The following is a 15,830-nucleotide window of genomic DNA, read 5'->3' on the forward strand; positions in this document are numbered from 1 at the left end:
TTCAGTATAATGAACAATTCTTTTTAAATAAAATGCTGTTGACAATTCATATTCATTCTCAAGAGAAAGATGGCTGCACAAAATGTCTCACAGCTTTTTTACCTTCCCCTCTGTAGTTTCACAGGCTTGTTTAAATATTTGCAAAACTGATAACATACATGTGAAAAATCATATGATATCCCAGGTGTGGATTGTTCTTCAGTGTCGTAGAGCTGAAAGGTTTCTTGCCTGAACCAGTCCAAATTAAATATTTGTGGATCCATAAATGGTGTCAAGCCAATGTGTTTGTGTCACTTCAGAATAGCCCCAGTTTTGGCTGGTCAGTACCATTTATATCTACAACACAAATAAAGAACCTTCTCAACATTCACTGCACATTCAACAGTGAGGAAGACAACAAATTGTCATTTTCACAATGGGAAATGTGGAGCAGTACAACTTGGATCGGAACTTGGACATCGGTAGTTATCTCATATGTGCCCCTTCCATTAAACTGCTATACATTTTATGCATTTGTAAGGTGAACTTTAGCATTATTCTGATAGTAAATCTGGCCAAATAAAGTTATGTCAAAGTAGTCTACCGCATAATTTCACAGACAATCACTAAAGTGTCACCACTAACATTACACAGTGTGATGTGATACCATAAATTTTTGGTTTCAGTCTTTACTTTATATTCTCTTCCTGAGAGCAGTGGGCCAGGTTGGTTAGTGATTGGCTGCAATGTGACCTGAAGAGGTCAGCCGAAGGAGCTCCATCTTCAGGCCTCACCTTCATAAATGTGGTGAACTGCTGACAACCATTGAGCATTGTTGTTTGGGAAGAGGAGAGAAAAGGGTAGAAAATTGGCTGGAGTGGACTTGCAGGAGCCCTAAGTAATCCGTGGAGCAGGGAACAATGTTTGACCTCTAGCTTCACATAAAAATAGGTTAATCAAGAATGGCTTGTTTTATTGGAGGTGATCTCTGGCTCTTCAAGAATTGCTGGTTAGGCTGCTTTATAATCCAAAGATGCTGACTAATTTAATAGAAGCACACCAGATGACCCACCACATCATTCAGGGAGTTGCCAAGGTTTTCTGAATATCCACCAATTCAAAAATAGAGCTGCTGAGCATTTTGCCTCAATTTTCCTACAGATGCTTTATTGCTTTTTCGTCTAATTATGGTGCCTAACTGTTGAACACATAGGCTGGAAACTGAGATGAATTTTAGTTGAAATCTTGTAATGTTTTCATACATACAAAAAATAATTGCAGTGCATTTTATTCTCAAAACCCCTTGGTGCCAGCTTGCCAATTTTCAGCAGAGCAGAACAGCATAAGGATCAGACCAGCTAATTAAAACATGCTCTAACAGGGGAATCTAACCCACCTGTCAATCAATTTAGCACCTGACTGAGCTTAAATACCCCACTGAGGAAACAAAGCTTGTCCACATGTTGGAGACACCAGCTGATTACAAAGAGTAGTACATTTTCTGAGAGTATTTTAAAATCTGCACACGACCAATTACTTTGAACATGTTGTGTGCTGGCACAGCTAGTTTTCAACAACTGTGTTCTTTTAAAAAGTACTTTCTAATTGACTGACTTCATACCGGCTTTCTGCCACAGAGTGCTTAAAATGTTCTATGCACGCAGGTCACATAAGCATAGGCAATTTAGAATGCCTGGGAGGCATCATAGTGGGTGATGGGCACATGCAGTTTTGAATCTGTTACAAAACTCACTTTTTGATGTTGGCATTGTTTACTGCTGTGAGAAAAAATTTCATAAAATTGCCGCTTCTGTCTCTGACTTTGTAAAATGATGAATAGAACTTCATTTGAAACATTTTTGAATTAGTTCCTATTTATGACAGTAGTGTATCATTAGAATCCCCAAATTATTGGGTGAATTGGTTTTAAAAGGTTGTTCAAGTGCTCCAAATTTTTTATGAGCGTTAAAGTTGTGCTTATACATTCAAATGAAAACCAACAAAATTAACAACTGTAGAGTTCAGAAAATTCTGATGACTTACTTAAAGCTGTGCATCTGATCATGGACTCTTCGGTACCTCAATGTCAAAAGGGGGTCAGAACTTTGCCTCTGTGGGACATCATTGTCAGGATGTGATTTTTCTCTTCAAAAATGATAAATTACTGTCGAGAAAGTGAACCTACTTTTCAATGATGACTGATGAACTAACAAAACTGGAGGACCAATGTTAGCCACTCAGTATTTAGAAAACAATTATTTGCCTTTTCAAGTCAGCAATAAACAGTAAACTGCTCTTTCTACATTTATTAAAAGCTAGAAATAAAATGGAACCAGCAGCATTGGTGGTGCTATCCTACAATCTGAAGCCAAGGGCCTCAAAGCCTTTTTAAAGCTCTGGCTTCATGATCTGCTTCTGGGAGGCAGACATGCAGGCAGCTGCACTGTTCTCTTGTCTTTCTAGGCATCTAGAGAACTGTACCTCCTTCCCTACCGAATCCTTGGAAAATTTTAGTCGCCCTCTGGCAATAGGCTTTTCAAAAGTTTGAATTGGCTGCCTGACTCTTGTGAACAAATGGAACCGTCTTTCCATCTTACCTCTATGAAGTGGAATGGTATCAGGAAACTGGGAGAACTGCAGCCGATGCGAAGAAGGCAACGATTTGTCTTATTGTTCATCCTCATCCCGGCCTAAAAACTCAGTCCTTTGTACCACTGAAGACAGGTAACATTTAAGAGTATTTTAACAGTGATAAATGGACAAAGGAGATTGCTGAAATACAATGGCTGTGAAACCTTCATGACTACTGTTCAGTAGCTGCCAGATTAAGAAAGCTAAATTAACTAGTGTAACTGTTTTAAAGCAGGCTAAGTTTCAGATCAAGTACTTACCAAGGGAATAAAAATGCAAGATTTTATGATGTTGAACAAGGAAAAATAGTCATTACTGTACAAAGCTACAGCAATATTACAATCTATTACATGTGAACATATTTGTATACATCCAGAATTAATATGAGGTAAGTATAGATAACAGATAAACTTCGCTTAAACACTGCACAAAGTGCAGATCATATCAATTTGCAAAAGCAGTCAAGACAGACCCTATGGATTTTCAGCAGTTCCACAACCCATTGTTGCCTCCTCTCCATGCATTAGTGACACTGTGGGTCATAAATCTCAATTAAACGTTAGAAGAAATTTCAATTCTTTACTTTTGATGACATAGCTATAGTACTCCCCCTAAACGTTATTTCATACAGACTGACTCAGTGACTGCTTACATATTTCTAATTCATGCCCCCTTCCTGGAACTGTGTTCCCTTGGATTCTGGATTCAATGTCTGGTTATGAGCACAATTTCAGTTTACCTGCAGCAATATGTTCACTGTGTTGATTCTGCTGCTGGGTTTCTCCAAGCTCCAAAGTTACTTAACTGCACCAAGCAAATATTGCTTGTGGGCTCTCTTCACCCTCAGCTATCAGCTACACTGACTATTAAATGGCTCACAGGCCTCTTACAAGCCTCAAGGCTCACAGCACTTTTCAAAGACCTAACCCTAACACTATGCTGCATTTACTGGCTATCAGGACCCCTCTGGACCCTAACTGCTTGGACCTATCAATGGTTCATTGGACTTCTTTCTGAACTCCCAACTACACAGTACCAGTGGACTGTCAGTTACCCTCTTCACAGCACAGCTAAGACCTTTCCTGCATGGAACATTTTTCTGCACTTCTGTTGAAAAACGTTGTAATAAGATGTACCGTTATTTCTAATTTTCATAGATTGTTGGCTTACACAGTACAAATGAATACAGAAAATGGATTCAGTCAAAAAATGAAACAGCAAGCAATCATAGATGCTGTTTTTTAGGAATTCAATTAAATTAGTAGCATTGGGAAACAGCTTAACTTCAGACCATTTTAACTTTTATGTTGAAATTCTCAATTTAATTCAAGGTGGGTTCTGCATTCTGCTGTTTTGAGTATAACAAGTTTAATGAGGTCAGACAGCTGGACCTCGTAGAATATGAGTTCCCTGATTGGGGCTGTTAATCTGGTTCAATAAGGGAGCCCTGGCTGACAGATATAAACTTGAGTGTCAGATGTTCTGTTTATTCTGACAGCTGAATCTGAGGGAGCCAGATCAGTGTCACTTTCCACATGTAAATAATGGATGATTTGGTGAAGGTATGCCAGTCTCTGTGGAGTTATTTCATTGAGCATTGTGTCTATTTTATAAGAATATAAGAAATAGAATCAGAGTAGACCATTCGACCCACAAACTTGCAGCTCGATGAAGAGTTATCTAGACACTGAATGTTAGCTTGCTGTCTCTCCATCGTTGCTGTGTGACCTGCTGTAATCACCAGTATTTGTTGTTTTCAGTACAGATTCCAGCATCTGTGGTAATTTGCTCCTATCAATTTAACCATAGCTGATCCATCGTAGCTGATAAATGAGTTGCATGTTAGGTGGGAACTAAATCATGTAAGATTGAAGCATTTCAATTAGAAACACTCATACATTACTTTAGTTCCCAGTTCTATAAATAAGAATATATATACAAAAATAAGCGCAGTCTTATTTCCATTTTCCTGCCTGACCCCATAAACATTTATTCCCTTGTTATTCAAAAATTTCTAACTCATCCTTAAAAATATTCAAAGACTCAGCCTCCAGTGTTTGTTAGGAAAGAGAATTCCAAACACTAATGACCCTCTGACGTTCATTTCTTGCCAAATTAAACAGTCACTATTAACAATCATTTACTTGAGTTCTGAATCAGTAACTTTATCCTTTGCTGAATACTCAGAATCATTGATGGATTTGGAAATTTCCTCTGATGCACATTCCAAATGTCCATTCCAAGAAATTGCAGCCAATTTCACTGCTAATTACTCTATCATTTGTGTTTAGTACTCACTCATTATCACCTTATTAATGTGCTTATGTTCTGCATTGTGCAGTTTGAGCACTGTCTCTGAGCATCATGTGTTGCACACCACTCTTGTACCACTGCACATCATGAAAGAATTTAGCCCCTGAGCTTCAATGCGCTTCATTGTTGTTGATTTTGATAGGAGAGCACTTCACTTTTAACTGATCTAACTGCCACTGCCAGGAAGACTGTCTTTCCCTTTGATCTAATCTAGAATCCTGTTTTCAAATAAACCAATCAACATTTTAAGAACAGAATAAAACATATTAAGCAGCGAATAACTCACTTCCTCATAATATAGAATGTTTGCCTTTTCACTGAGCACCTTCAATCTTCCCAAAAGTTAAGACAAACTATGGATGCTGGAAACAGAAATAACAGCAAGTGTTGAAGAAACACAATGGACCTAACAGACTCTGTGGAGAGAGAAATAGGGAATGATTAGATTCCCTACAGTGTGGAAACAGGTCATTTGGCCCAACAAGTGCACACCGACCCTCCAAAGAGTAACTCACCCAGACCCATTTCCCTCTGACTAATGCATTTAACACTATGAGTCTGAAGAATCATTGTACTCTAAACATTAGCTCTGTTTCTCTCTGTATTACTTATATCAAAATTTATTACCTTGTTCTGAACTCTTCACCACAGTATACACATTTTCTGTATTAATTTACATCTTGAAGTCTAATAAATCAATTTAGCTACCAACAGTCCAACTTCCTTATATTTTTCAGAAAGACTGTCACCGGCCTCACCATGTTAATTTTGCTATCTCTTCACAGATTTGAGCAGTACTGCTGAGTTTTGCAAGCAATTTCTGCTTTTTTTCCAGATCTCAAACATTTGCAGTTCCTTATTTTATCCTGACTTTTTTCTTTAGTTTGCATTCTGAAATTGTCATCTTTGCTGGCTACTCTACTTTCAAGTGTAACATTATTTGCAAAAAAACAATTCTGAGATTTTGAACTCTGCTATAGTAAATGCACAGAACAGGTGAGTATAAAGGAAGGAACTGGTAAGTGGATATTCAAATTCATTCATCTGTTTGTATTTGTTGCCAATCAAGTGTTTATTTGATGTTTCATCGCTATTTTAGTCTAAACACTGTCAATTATGTACAAAGTTCAAGAAACAGTAAATTGATCAATGACAAGTTAATCGGTTTTCAATCTAATTGGCTGAAGGATAAATGTCAATTGCGGTAGATGAAACTCTTCATGTCATTGAATATTAACATGGAATCAAAGAGTTCTTGTGGTGTAGTAATAGTGTACCTTTGAACTGGGAGACCAGGGTTCAAGTCCCACCTACTCCAGTGATGTGTAATAACATTGCTAACAGGTTGATTAGAAAATGGATTTTTTTAAAAATGGAATTATTACACTCAATGGCTCTGTTTAACTTTTTATTTGGATGTGTAGCATTCTCTGGGTAAAGTGTAGAAGTGTCAACTTTCATCATGTTCTATCTAAAGTGGGATACTCATTCCAATGCATGCTGATTCAAACAAGAGTGTTAGTGCTTAGAGGCAAGACCATCAAGGTCTTGTATGTTGGCTCAGTCTTCACTTGAGCTGCAGTATGACCAATATATTGGTAAGCCAAATAATTAAGTCAGCAAAGATATATTTGAATTTAATAGTGTAGATGAGGAAACTAATAAATTAAATAAAGAAGACAACGTAAGAGAGCAATATAGCAATAACGGAAATGATAAACAGGTGATGGAAGAGACAGAATGTATCAACTTAAGAGTACTTTAGCAAATAAGCCTATAAGTGGTGATAACAGAAAAAAAGGCAGAACAAAAGGTTTGCTATCCAAATCATTCATAATAAAGTATGTGAACTGATATTTCAAATGTATATAATCTGATCAAGCTTATAGAGTCATGATACTGTGATGAAAGGTGTATGATTTATACATATTTTAAAATCTTATATTTTACAATTTGGATTTGGGCTAGTGGCACGTGGGCTTTGGTCTATGTGTCTGAAAGGGTTAAATGATTAACTTGTACATATTTCTATTGCTATGGTAATATCTTTTTAAAAAGCGAAGAGAGGGAGAGTTCCTCCTGTGCATTGGAATTTTGTTTCCATTGGCAGAGTTTCTACAAGCAAACAGTTGTGCATCAGACTTTCAGTTTGGAAAATGAGAGACTGTTTCTTTTTCTTTTGTTTACAGGAAACATTCATAACTTTGAAAAAAGCATTTTGGATTTCACAGTTTCATAGAACCTTGGCTGAAGTTGGATGTGTGAAACAGTTCCCTTCAATGAAAAGAGATGGCTTACAACTGCAAAGAAATAGGTTACCACAGTGTAAGGAGGTCAGTTCTAGATGAAGCATTTGCGTAAAGACCAGAAGGAGCTATTGAAGCTGTACAAGTCCATGCTCAGTTATATGAAGGCTCAAAGATAAGGTGATCAGATTCTCCAAACCAGGAATTGAAACCACTTCAGTGGAGGAGAAGCTTCTGGAAACCATTATTTGGGATAGAATTAATTGCCACATGGAAAAAGATGTGTTGATTAGAAATGGTTGTTATGGATTTTTAAAGGGGAAATGTTTTTGAATTTTTGAAGAGTTAACAGAGGGGCTTTATTATGGTAATGTTGTTGATGTGGTGAATGTAGACTTTGGAAAAGGTTTGATACCGTGCCATGTAACAGACCTGTGAGGTAAGTTATAAGTTATGGGATGAAAGGGTCAGTAAAAGTATGGATATAAGCTGAGTGATGGTCGATGGATATTTTTTGAGTCAGACGAAGGTTTGCAGTGGTATTTGTAAGGATCATTTTAACTGGGAATGTTAGATTGAAGACATCATGAATGAGCCACAGCTGTCAGAAGGTGTGTATACAACTAAGAATTTGTGTACAGAGATAGGTGTGATTGGACCAAAAAGAACAGATTTTGAATACAGCAGATGAGGTTTACAGTTTGATGATTATGTAGCAAGTGAATATGTTATGTTACATCGAGAAGACCAAGAGTCTTGTTTGTTGAGAAGTAAAGGCATATATAAACAAAATGTTCAGTGTGAAGCAAGACTTCCAGTTCAAGGGATAGATTTGTAATGCAAATAATGTCAGCAACACTATATGAAAATATATAACCAAGTGTGGGGGTGAACTCTGTACCTTTGATCCTGAAGGACAGTGGTTCAACTGAAAACATCATGGTGCCTGTATGATTATCAACTGTCTCAAAATGCTGCTGACATCCAGTTCTACAAAAGCTGTTTGCTAGAACAATGTGTATGGTATAGTTCCTATTGGAAAATGACAGATTAATGTGCAAGATACAGGATCAAACAATGCTTGCTAGATCATACATGTTCAGCATTTAAGCACAGTTTGTACTGTTCAAAGCAATTGTTCAAATACACTTGTCTGAGAAATCCTCAGTACCAAGTGGAAGACTGAATAATGAGCTTTTGACAATATCATCCAATACATTCATTACTCTGAATTCAATTTCTCTATTGAAGTATCAGATGAAACACTAAAGACTGACCTGCCCTTACTTGAAGATTTTGGATGAAAAGGAACAAGATGTTTGTCTCTCTAAATTCTTCGATTAGATTGTTGACTTTGACAGAACACAAACCACATTGGCTTGTCTCACTCTGCATGGGCTAGATGCCAGATGATGATGAACAAATAGTCTGGTGAGGAGATAGCAATGAAGTCTTGACTGGGACGCCAAGATTCACACGTTTAGAAGCATATTGTCAGTGACTCTGCTGCAACTGGTCCCCGAAGCAACTTGATGCTTGAAGAATGGTGTCAACGTAAGGTGACCAATCAATACTGAGCCAGAGTGCAGCTGATTTTAATGAGATGTCAGCAGGTTACCAATCCATTTAGAGGAGTGGCTGTGATCTTATCATTATTATCACCATTCAAGATAGCAGTTTTCTTAAAGGATGTAGACATGTATTAGTGGTCATGGTCTCCCAGGCATTTATACTTACTGTGAAATGCTTATCTGCCTAACCTGTTTGTTTACATAATGTGTCTGATTTATTCCTTTTCATCCAAAATCTTCAAATATGGGAAAGTCTGTCTTTGGTGTTTCATGCTGTGTGATGAAGGAACAGAACTATGGAATCTTGTCTTGTTACGTCAAAGTGAAATGGTCTGCTGCTCCTAGAAGAAGGAATTAGCAGCATGGAGATTCAGGGCATTGACAGTTCTGCAAATTTTACTTACTGTCAAGTCCAAGGCTGGTAGATTACTGGCCTGATGGATGCCAGGGTGCATGACCTAAACACAGTGCCATGCATCTGCTTCAATTGAAGTGGTAGGTAGGGTGACTGAGACTTATTCAAAGTAGAACCCAATATATTTTTGAGTGAGGTTTGCATCTCTTCATCCTTGTCCGGTGGTTGACCATAATAATTGAGCCCACCTTTTTGCAAGAGATTATCTTTAAAGAAATCCATTCAATATTGATACAGGCACTATACCCCTCTCATCAGACTGCAATGTGAAATCAACCAGTCCTGAAATGATGTGAGCACCTCATTGTAAAAGCCATAATGTAGGCAGATGGTCTGATTGAACCTAGTGATGCTGATGTTTTGCCAATGGAGTTGCGTGAAATAACAAAGTAATTCAGCTCTTGGATCTGGTTGAATAAGTTTACTATTTTTTATGCAGTAAGCCTAGGAAATGTTCCAATGTCTCCTGGGTCTCTGAAGCCACATAAAGTGTGGTCCTTGGTTCTCTTATCCCATGTGAAACTATCAGAGGAAAGGGGAAACATTGGGATCAAGTATCAAAGTATAAATTAGATTTTGATGCCAATTCTCAAATTAGTTGACCATTTCAATCATTCCTAAGCACCATTATTTTGGTGCCCATGCATGGTTGCCATAGTTTCCAATGTTATGATAAAACAATATTGTGGACTAACTGGAGGTTGAAATTCGAGCATAAGTGACAAATGAACTCACCAATTTATTTTTAGGAGGAGGAGAAAGGCCATTCTGACACTGCAGTATGCTGTGTTTACACCCAGACTGGTACAGACAACGGACACCCAAGTAGTTTTGAGGTGAAAAAGTCAAACTTTAATACAGCCAGCAGAACAGCAGTAAAAGTAATGAGACGGGATGGCTGTATCTATGAGGGAAATCTGGGCTCCCAGCCACTAGAGAGTGATAACCTATAATGGTGATGGGAATACGTGGGAATGAGAGAAAATAAAACTTGTGGAAACAACTGCATTCCAATACAATTTAAACCCAGATTGATATTTAATTCCGTTGTCAGTCTGTATATTAAACTATATTTAGTTCTGTTGTCAGTTGCCTATGGAGCACTGACCTAATGATCAGTGAACATGATAAAACTATAGAGGGAGGAATGCAGACTGCAACTCCTTATTTTACTGGTCGTGAATGACAGGAGTGGAGATGTGGTAAAATGACTGGAAACTGGGAGAGGGTGGTTTCTCATGTAGTCCTGTTGCCAGATTAGTTTCCTAACAATGGCAATGGTAGCAGCCATGCTCAAACATAACAGCACAATCTATTGTCAAGTTTATGAGCAAATTAAGGATGGTTTCCCTATTCTCCATTAACAATGCACGCTCACTCATTCCTTTACCACAATAGTAGACACCACCTTGGTGAAAGCAACCTCCTTAGGGAGGAGCTATCAGAGTAAGAGACTTCATATCATAGTAAAGAAGCTGCCCAGCAAACTATATGTCCATGCAGCCCCACCATTGCGAATGGAGGAATTGCATGCATTCTCTTGACTCTGCCTGAGATGACAGTGAGAATAAGTACGGACCGCTGGCCTTTTAGATTGATTGATTGATTTATTGTCACATGTAGTCAAGTACAGTGAAAAGTTTTGTTTACGAGCAGTACAAAGGGCATACAGAACAAAAGATTTAGACAGAAGCATACAGGTAACATTGCACAGGGCATACAAGAGCGATCAAACATTAGCAAACATTATTTGAGAGTCCATTCAATAATCTAATAACAGCTGGGAAGAAGTTGTCCCTGAACCTACTGGTGCATGCATTCAGGCTTCTGTATCTTCTGCCTGATAGAAGAGGTTGTAGGAGATCATTTCTAGGATGTGAATGGCTTTTGTTGATGTTGGCAGCCTTTCCATGGCAGTGAGCTGTGTAACTGGAATCCATGGGTGGAAGGTTGGCTCTAGTTATGGCCTGGGCTGTGCACACTGGAGGCAGCCTTGTGTTTCCCTTGTTGCCTTCATGGTGCTGCCAATGTTTTGCAATGGCTAGCCCATTGATTTTGTTGTTAGTGTGGAAAGTCTGTTTTAGCTGTGCTCCCTAACCTATCAGCTCTTTACTACCTTCCCCAGCAATATTGCAGGCAAGTCCAGATTCCCAGCTACCTAAATGTGCTGGCTACCCCATTGGTGGGATGTATTCTGCTTCAGCAACATATCATCTTTTGTTTTCTTTAAGGCTTTTTAACTAATCAATAATAAATTATTTTTTGGGGGGCTACATATGGGATAGAAATTTGTCCTTGTTTTCTCAATTTTTATATGAGAAAAGGGTCCAAAATGACTCTGCTCTATACCCCAATGACAGCTGAATAATGTTCAGTGTTTTACTGACTTTGGAAGTTTCGTCACCCTTCATGCTGGTAAAGAATGCATAAACATTGAATAGACTTATTCAGTCGCCATTTGTTTTGGTCTTGTATAATCATGGTTCAATGTGTTGCGCCTTTTGATGCAAGCTCTATACCCCACTTCAATAGCATATTGAAATACGAAAGTGACTACTTTAGCAGATTAACACCTGCACACACACAACATGGGTGCTGGGGAAAATAAAATAAAATAAAATAAAAAAAACAGAAGTGTCAGACACCCTGCTCACTTTGAGAGAAAAAAATAAACAGAAGTGTCAGACATCCTGAAAAAAAATAAACAGGGCTGTCAGAGATTCTGCACACTCAGAGCTAGCTGTAATGAAGCTGGGCCAGTGTCAAGTATTATTGACATGTAAATAAAGGTGACTTGGTGACCAGCCTCAGTGGAATTATTTCACTACAGTGTAATTGTAAGGCTGTCAGCTAATCAAGAGGTTTGAGTAAAGTTTAATTTCCTCTGGCACGTTCTCCTGGCTCAGCTATTAACTCATTTACTTGAAATTAAGCTCTCGAACTTGAAACTTAAGCAACATGCTGCATTAGCTGAATCCTGAGAACAAACAACAATCATGAAACCACTTTCTCCCAAGCTTCGTATTCCAGTTTTACATTAATTTAGATTTTTAGCTATGTGTTGTCTGTGTTTTGGTAGAGCAGCAAAGGAAGGTGTAGTTGTTTATTTATATGCTCATTGTGTTTTGATATGTCGTTCAGTCATTTAGTGCTGTACAACTTTTACGTAAGCATTCAGATTTTAGATGGTTGTGTCTGAATTGATAGATTGACCTCCCAACTCCTATATTCAATACACTGACCAACAAAGGTAAGCATACCAAATGCCTCCTTCATTATCCTATCTATCTATAACTCCACTTTCAAGGAACTATGAACCTTCACTCCAAGGTCCCTTTGTTCAACAACATTCCCCAGGAACTTACCGCTAAGTGTATAAGTTCTGCCCTGATTTGCCTTTCCAGAATGCAACACCTCACCTTTGTCAAAATTAAATTCCATCTGCCACTTCTTGGCTCATAGGCCCATCTGATCAAGATCCCGTTGTATTCTGAGGTAACTTTCTTCACTGTCCACTATAGCTCCAATTTTGGTATCGTCTGTAAACTTGCTAACCATATCTCCTATGTTCACATCCAAATCATTTATATAAAAGCAATGAACCCAATACTGATCCTTATGGCACACCACTGGTCACAGGCCTCCAGTCTGGAAAGCAACCCTCCACCATTAGGCCTGTCTTCCACCTTTGAACCAGTTCTGTATCCAAATGGCTAGTTCTCCCTGTATTCCATGTGATTCAACCTTGCTAACATGTCTACCATGAGGAATCACCTTACTGAAGTCCATATAGATTACGTGCACTGCTCTGCCCTCATCAATCCTCTTTGTTACTTATTCAAAATACTCAATCATTGATTATGGGAGTTGGGTGGTCATGTTGTGGATGTACAGGACATTAGATTAGATTCCCTACAGTGCAAAAACAGGCCCTTCGGCCCAACCAGTCCACATCGGCCCTCCGAAGAGTAACCCACCCAGTCCCATTTCCCTCTGACTAATGCACCTAGCACTGTGAACCATTTAGCATGGCCAATGTACCTGACCTGCACATCTTTGGACTGTGGGAGGAAACCGGAGCACCCGGAGGAAACCCATGCAGACACAGGGAGATTGTGCAAACTCCACACAGACAGTTGCCCGAGGCTAGAATCGAACCTGGGACCCTGGTGCTGTGAGGCAGCAGTGCTAACCACTGAGCCACCATGCTGCCCCAAGTAGTTCGACTACTTTTGAAATACTGAGTGCGATTCTGGTCTCCTTGCTGTAGGAAGGATGTTGTGAAACTTGAAAGTGTTCAGAAAAATTTACAAGGATGGTGCCAGAGTTGGAGAGTTTGAGTTATAGGGAGAGGCTATTTTCCCTGGAGTGTCAGAGGTTGAGGGGTGACTTTATAGAAGTTTCATAAATCATGAGGGTACATGGTTAGGGTAAATAGATAAGCTCTTAACCCCTGAGTGGGTGAGTCCAAAATGTGAGGGCATAGGATTAAGGTGAGAAGGGAAAGATTTAAAAGGGACCTAATAGGCAACTTGTTTTGCATGAAAGGTGGTGCATATATGGAATAAGCTCCCAGAGGAAATGGTAGTGACAGACACTTCTTTGAGGAGCTTTGCCATGTATCATCAGTAAAAAGAACCATTGTGTTTACAAGCTTGATAGAAGGTATTATATAAAATTCGACAGATTTTGAAGTAAATCATGCTGTTACATCCTTACTTTACACGTGGAACATTTTAATTGATTTCCATTTCTTATACTGAATCCAGTTCACTCAGAGTTGGCTGATTTCCTTTTCCTGATATCTCATTAATAATCAGTACAAGTTTACACCCCCTCAAATTTCTCCTTAGTTCTCAATACATAGTGATTATAATAAATCCTCTTTACTAATCTCTATGTTCAAAATGCATTTGGGAAACCAGGCCTTATGTGTGCACTAAAGCCATTAAGATATGTTATTTAGGCAGTGCATTGGATGAAATTGATGCAAAACAGTAGATTTATAATTGTTACTCATTACACTGCGCAAGATCATGAGATACATACAAACATTAAGGAATTATCTGTTTAGTCTTCCTATCATATTATCCAACTGGTTCTTGAGTAATTCTAAACTTTATACTGTCAAAAGTGTAGGTTAACCTCCCTTGTACTTACATAAAAAAAACTTCCCTGATCCTGAACACAGAATTATATCCAGAATTACCATCACTTTCTCGAACTGGATTTCTTTGCATATATGGAGTGTAATTGACAGAGGCAATTCAGGTGATTATACTTAGATGTCTTCCCACACAGTGTAAAAATGCATAAAGTGTAGGCGGACCACAGTACTATACATTTTCAGAAGAAAGGCCTCTGACTTATTCCCTGTTAATTTAAAATATAATTCAGTGTTCTGTCCATTTAGTTGAATAAAGTTGAAAAGTGACTTAACATGCTAAATGCCACTCATAATAACACTGAGTGCTTTGGCTAAGTTTGCACAATTGTGTAGGCCTGCCAAATAGTACTTTAATATGGAGTACCTTTCGTTTTATACTGCATTATATTTAATTTGCTGTTGTTTTACAGATTTTATTTTGTTACCTTTAAAAGTCCCAGGCTACTTCTTCCAGATCAGTCTAATGCATTTAGTATCAGTTGTGAAGCTGACCACTTTTCATGAACATTCTGAAACCAAATTATTAATGTAAATTATAAAAGGTGCCACCGTAGATACATGGGATATTTCATAATTTTAAGTTATGACGAATTACAAAATAGTGATGTCAGATTGATCTACAATTGTGTGCTCTCCCTTCTATTGACTTTAATGAAAGGAAAAGAAGCTGTTACAGATAACTTCACCAATTTTACACTTTAGCCTGAAGTTAAAATTCTACAAAAAGCCACCCCTACCCTGCCCTATCATCAACTGTTTACATTACTACCGATTTCCTTCATTTTTATCAACTCGACCAGTGAGCTGAGGGATGGCAAATAGAGTTTAATTTAGATGAAAGGTGATGCATTTTGGTAAGCCAAACCAGGGCAGGACTTATACAGTTAATAGTGGCGCCCTGTGAAGTGTTGTTGAGCAGAGACCTAAGGGTGTAGATACATAGTTCCTTGAAAGTGGTGTCACATGTAGAGAGGATGGTGAAGGTGGTGTTTGGTACACTTGCCTTCTTCATCAGTCAGTGCATTGAGTATTGGAGTTGGGATGTCATGTTATGACTGTACATGACATTGGTGAAGCCACATTTGGAGTACTGCATAAATTTCTGGTTGCCCTGCTATGGATAGATGTTATTAAACTGGAAAGGATCCAAAAAATATTTACAAGGATGTCACAAAGGCTGGAGGATTTGAGTTATATGGATAGGCTGGGACGTTTTTCCCCTGGAGAGTAGAAGGATGAGAGGCGACCTTATAGTATGAAATCAAGGGGAGGACAGGGTGGGGAATACAGATAAGATGAATAGTCAAGTTCTTTTCCCTCGGGCAGGGAAATCCAAACTAGAGGGCACAGGTTTATGGTGCAAGGAAAAAGATATAAAAGGGACCGGAGGGGCAAATCTTTCACACAGAGGGTGGTGCGTATATGAAATGAGCTGCCAGAGGAAGCATTGTGGTGAGTGCAATTACAACATTTAAAAGACATTTTGACAAGTACATGGATAGTAAGGG

General features: G+C 38.5%; 1 long non-coding RNA gene across 1 annotated transcript; it reads right to left on the bottom strand.

Annotated features, from left to right (window-relative positions):
* On the bottom strand, positions 1–8,705 carry LOC122557317. The gene is made up of 4 exons (XR_006313802.1): positions 8,447–8,705; positions 2,577–2,693; positions 2,023–2,143; positions 1–336 (listed from the first exon to the last, which is right to left on the bottom strand). It is a non-coding gene; the product is annotated as an uncharacterized LOC122557317 (long non-coding RNA).
* Positions 8,706–15,830: the final 7,125 nt, after the last annotated feature.

Source organism: Chiloscyllium plagiosum, chromosome 15 (genome assembly GCF_004010195.1).
Source record: "Chiloscyllium plagiosum isolate BGI_BamShark_2017 chromosome 15, ASM401019v2, whole genome shotgun sequence".
NCBI lineage: Eukaryota > Metazoa > Chordata > Chondrichthyes > Orectolobiformes > Hemiscylliidae > Chiloscyllium > Chiloscyllium plagiosum.